Source organism: Sinocyclocheilus rhinocerous, unplaced genomic scaffold (assembly GCF_001515625.1).
Source record: "Sinocyclocheilus rhinocerous isolate Xijiao unplaced genomic scaffold, SAMN03320098_v1.1 scaffold7990, whole genome shotgun sequence".
Lineage (NCBI taxonomy): Eukaryota > Metazoa > Chordata > Actinopteri > Cypriniformes > Cyprinidae > Sinocyclocheilus > Sinocyclocheilus rhinocerous.
Window position 1 is genome coordinate 34,875 of NW_015652378.1, and position 5,871 is coordinate 40,745.

At 37.5% G+C, this 5,871-nt stretch overlaps 1 protein-coding gene across 1 annotated transcript in view; it reads right to left on the reverse strand.

Annotated features, from left to right (window-relative positions):
- The window catches only part of LOC107714899 (gastrula zinc finger protein XlCGF8.2DB-like), a 17,843-nt gene extending 12,353 nt beyond the window's left edge, over positions 1-5,490 (reverse strand). The window contains exon 1 of the mRNA XM_016520894.1: positions 5,432-5,490. The gene's annotated coding sequence lies outside the window, so the exon portion shown is untranslated. The remainder of the gene's footprint in view (positions 1-5,431) is intronic.
- Positions 5,491-5,871: the final 381 nt, after the last annotated feature.

Below are 5,871 nucleotides of genomic sequence, written 5' to 3' on the forward strand. Positions count from 1 at the left end.
TCACCTTTGTTCAATTCCTCTGTGATCAAACGTTTTGTGGCTTTAGTCCATTGGTCCATCTCGGTCTCCATCTTTTGTTGGTTATCAGCAATACACTTGAATAACCCTTTCTGATTGTCCTCCATTTTAGCTACTACAGTTGACATTTGAGTTGAATGTTGAACAAACTTATCTTTTACCTCTTGGGTGAGTTCGGAAACTGTGGTCTCCTGTTGCTGGATAAATTGCTTTAACGTGTCCAAGTCTCCCTGTACTTGTTTGATCAGTTGTTGTACCCCTTTGCCAGGTGTTTGTAACTCACGTGGTAACTCCTGTTGTCCCACAGATGAGGACGACTCAGGGGTGGTACAAATCTGCATGGAATTTCCATTCGGATCCCAGGTGAGGTTTTGCACTGGAGTGCTGCCAGACAGAATGGATGACACAAACTGCACTTGTGTTCCAGGTTGCGATGTTTGATTGTAATTGGGGGTATATGCCTGTGAGATGATAGGGACTGGTGGCTGCCAGAGGGGAGTTTCCACTTCAGGTACTTCCATCTCTACAAATGTTGATGGGGAAGGTGTAGTAGTAGCCATATCAGTATGTCAGTATGTAAAATGAAAAATAAAAATCAGTAAATAGAAAAGGGTCTTGGTGTCTTTTGTTGTTTTTTTTGGGTCAAAATAACAAACTGGGCCAAAAAAAAATAAACCAACAAATTTGACAATGCACCTCAGCTCCAGTAACAAATCAAACAAGGGGGAAACTCACCCTCAAATTTAACAGTTCAATTTACAAATGCACAACATACACGTTAAACCACCTTGAAGCATTTTTGTAGGCACTGAACTCGGTTGCACAATTTTAACTGCAGAGTTCACATTCACAGTAGACACAGTTCATAATTCCAAAGTTCACAGTTCGTTCAGATCAAAAACAGCGCAGATCACAGAAAGAAAAAATATTTTCCACACTTTAAATTCGGTTCACAGGTTAAATTTACCAAACTCAATTTGATTCACTCCCCTCAGACTTCAATATAACAGACTATCACTTCTTTAAATGTCAACTACTTAGGGTGTCTGCTTACTTTTAGTTCAAGGTCCCTGTTCGGGTGCCAGTTCTGTAACAGTGGTGGCCCTAAGAGTAAATAAAAAAAACTTAATCAATACTTTTGTTCGGGCGTCAGACAGGGTGTTTTAAACCTGTCAATAAATAAACTCTGGATAACTCATTAAAACCACCAAAGTACATATGAAGATCGTGAAGAGGAAATGAATCAGATTAAACATTCAATACTTTGCATATGCAAATTTATTACCCCGCAAAACCACGGGTCAAATACAACAAAATTATCTGATACAATCAAGACATGTTGAGTCAGTTTTACATTTCAGTGAAACACCCCATATAAACCAGGGGGGGGAAAAACGAAGAAAATAAATAAAGTTCAGAAACCCGGCTTGAGTAAGGTTGATGCAGTGCCGTTTTCTCAATGCCGATTTCGCTTCCATGAAACCTTAAGTTTCAGACACAATGAAGCCCCTCCCTACACCCCAACATGAGAAAAGAGAATAACTTGGTCAGAGCAAACCCATAACTATTAGAATTTACAACCCAGTTTCCCTTTTCCCCATTTTATACATTAACAAAGATCAAAAAACAAAAACAAATGTATGCATATGTGTAACGGGTTTGTTTGTATAACGTGCATAGCGTGTGTGTGTGTGTAATGTGTGTGCATCAGCGTTTTTAGAAAGAGTACATGGCGTGTGTGTAGTGTATGGGTTGTGCTTGTACTGTGTGCAGCTGGTCTTCAGCTTGGAGCATTAGAAGTACAGGTGGACAACAAGAGCTTCGTTCACAGCACGGACTAGAAGACCGGCAATATGGCATAATCCGCAGCACGCACCTCCCTTCAGTCCACTGTTCGCGTCCGTCACCTCAATCCCCTACTTCCAAACAGACTCACTTTTCGCACCGTAGCACGCGCTATTCCCCCCTCATCACATCTCTGTAGCAGCGAAATTTTGCGCACTTCCGTCATGCATGAACCAGGTCATAACCCTCCTTAAATAGTTTGTCCCTAATTACCCGTTTGTTCTGATTTGTCAACAATGTAAGCATTCAGGTGGCGACTGGTTTCCGTTCCGCCACACCTATTACAACAAATCTAAATCTGCTTGAAGCTTTATAACCATCAGCATTATTAATAAAGAATTAACACCAACCTGTTTGTTCTTCAGTATCTTCAGTGCGTTTCATTCTGCAGGGTTTGTGGGAGGAGCTTCACTGAACATTAATTTCTGTCTGGAAGAAGATTTGCCAAAATCAACTTTTTTTTTTTTTTAACTAACTTTCACATTTAAGTGTTTATGCATTAGAAGCAGAAGAGACCAGAGCCTTACAAATACAAAGTGTTGTCTCTTTGTAAATCATTATATTACTATATTAAAAGTAACAGTACACAAAGAGCAGATCAATATAAAATGCTCATTCAGAAACACTGCACTCACATATGTGCTAATTCACACATTATATGCATTTCTGTGTTCTGTCTTTCTATTGTTAACATTTATATCCATATTCTTTCATTCTTCCCATCAGTATTAACATATGTCTAGAAATATATAAAATAAATAGTATAAATTCTTCCAGATATAAAGAATAGTAAGAATTAAAAATTAAAGCATAAACACAGAAATGTTATGACACCCATCTTCATTAACGAATAAGTAACTATACAATAGAGCACATAATATATAAATAAGGTTTGATTTCCTAAATCTTTAGAGCAATAAATTAATTAAATTGTATCCCGGACAGCACACGTACGTCTGGCCGACGTCAGCCCAATACCGAAACGTTGGCCTCATTCCCTAAAACATCTAATAAGCGTCGGCCGATATAATTCGGTCAGTGCTCTGTTTCTCAGCTCATCAAGCGTTGGCTCGGAGTCGGCTCACGACCGGAGGCCGATGCCGCTCTTTTCTGTTTGCTGGAGCCCAGTTATTTGTCTCTTATATAGCAACCTACAGAGAGAAGAGACTCATCCCGCAACATCTGTGGCTTTCAGGTAAGATTTCACTTGAGCTAAATTAGAAAGAAAAAAAATACCATTTTGTTAATTCTGTGACACTTAAGGGTACTAGTAGGCACTCTGCGTGCTACAGCACCGGTGAAGAGACCAAGAGACTGTGGCTCATTTCCAATTTGTTTAGCTAACGGTCACTGTAGCGATTTTAAACACCTTAATGTGTTTCCAGCAATTTCTCGGAGGGGAAATGATAAAGCGGATTATTAATGAGAAGTACTAACTGCTTTTTCGTCGTGTTCGAACGTTACCAGAAATAATCTGTCTCTATGGTGAGCTATTGTTGCCCTTGCTTTTGAACTACAAAATTAGTTTTAAATTAATTATTGAATAATAATTGTTTGAGAGTGTAAATTATTAATGTAATGTTTTAATTCTAGAGGTTTATTTGTGTAAATGCTGTGTGTGCATTGAGCTCTGTGCAAGCAAGGAGCAGAGTTGCCATGGAAACGTCTCTCGCTGCTGTTTTCACTGCATTCAGGTAAGTTTAGTCCCTAAAAGCACACAAATATCACATATAAATGTTCCCGACACGTTTCTTACTTGTAAATTACATGTGTCTATTGCATATTTATTTTATAGAAATGGTTTAGTGTCTTCGGAAAAAGTCCGTTAGCATCTTAGCAGTTTTCAGAACTCTAGACTGAGCTCTTGTTATGGAAACTTGGGCTTTTAACAAAAATCTTTGTGTAAGTTCAAACTGGTTTTGATCTTTCATGGTAAACACATTGATAAAAACTGTTCTGTGATTTCAGGAGGACAGAAAGAAACTCTACAGAACAGATGGGAAGCTCCAAGATTTCAACATTTCTGAAGGAGCTGCTCACTGAGAAGTAGAAAATACAGGTAAACTGATTTTTCAACTATTTCCCCATGCACCTGTTATTCCCTTTGGCTAAATTATATATATATATATATATATATAAATGTAAAGTGTCAAAACGTAAGTGACACTCGACTTAAAACTAAAAACATAGATTGTTATTTTAAGATTATTATTATTAGTAGTAGGTGTATTTTTTGTATATTATGTATATTACATTATAAGATTATTCTTTCTTTTATCTGCATTGTGCCTCTGCTCTAGCTTGTTTCCTTCTAATAAAACTGGAACTGCAGACTAAATATTATTGGCTCTGTGACAGATTGCTTGTTTTGTTCCTAGATTCTTCAATGCTGATGGCCTGCTGCACCCCAGCAGAGTGGGAGTGAACCTCCTGTGCATCTCCAAGATGCTATAAACCATAGGGCTTGGCAAGTAAAATCTCAAACATACACTACTGTTTCATAAGTCTGGGGTTGGTATGATTTTTTGTTTTTGAAAGTCTCTTATGCCCACCACAGCTTAATGTATGAAATTAAAACAATTTAATACAATTTAAAATAACTTCCTAGTGACAAAAATAATGTGTTATTACAGGCAATATTTTTTTAAATACCTCCTCTTATACAAGTACAATAAAGCACACACTTTCTTATCTCTTTATACATGTACAGTACACAATTAGGGGAAAAAATGCTGTGGTCCCATTTTCCAAATGTTATAAATGTGTAGCTCACATACAGTAAGTCAGTCTGGTCATTAGCATTTACTACAAAGTTGTAAGAATCATTCATTTGTATAAATGGACATAGTTTACTCTTTTTTTTTTTTTACACTGTGGTTGGAATTTGTAGACTGTCCCTTAAACGGCATTAGCGATTATCCTGAGAATACCGAACCTAAAAACTAACTTTACCCGCTATAAAAGCGACCATCATAAATTAGCCGAAGATAAATCTCAAAAGAGAAATAACGTCAGAAATAAAATCGCAGCAGCAATACTTGATATCGTTTCGCCTTCATTCCTCTCACAGATAACGAGACATTCAGTAACAGCAACATTATCACTCGGTTGGAATTTGTAGACTGTCCCTTAAACGGCATTAGCGATTATCCTGAGAATACCGAACCTAAAACTAACTTTACCCGCTATAAAAGCGACCATCATAAATTAGCCGAAGATAAATCTCAAAAGAGAAATAACGTTAGAAATAAAATCGCAGCAGCAATAACGTTACTTGATATGGTTTCGCCTTCATTCCCCTCACAAATCACGAGACATTCAGTAACAGCAACATTATCACTCTAAACATCGAGACAATCACTCACACACACAAACACACGAAATCACGCTGGTCTGAATGAACTTAACATGTTTTCCTCACATGCTTGTTGTCTGTTGTTCTACTGAGTGTTTAACTCCGCAAACACACAATCAGCGCTGTACTCGATAAAAAACAACACAGAAACCACGTTGTGTAAAATGTGTTTCATGTAAAATAACGTTATGTGAAATAATGTGAATTGCTCACCTCTCCTCAGAAGACTCAACGCTGCTGCAGCTGCGTCCAAAAGCAGCTTCTGCTTCTTCTTAGTTTTATGGCGGTTGGCAAACCAGCTTTAGGTGCATTTACCGCCACCTACTAGGATGGAGTGTGGAGCATCGACGTTAAAGGGAAAAAAATTAAAAATTAGTAGGCCTAGTGATTCTTTAAATCCTGTTTATTAACTCTGTATCTTTGAGATACTTAAAATATGTGAAACATTTCTATAGTCACATCTTTATCCTTTGTGTATCATTTACATGTTATTAAAATATGTTCAACTGTTTCAGGAAGATCACATTTAACACAAAGTCCCGACTCATGTTTTCCTATTATAAATAATGACTGATTAAGTGCAATGTGTCCAATTCTAAGGCAAGATATTATGCTTCTTCTTCTTCTGCTTCGGTTTTATGGCGGGTAGCACC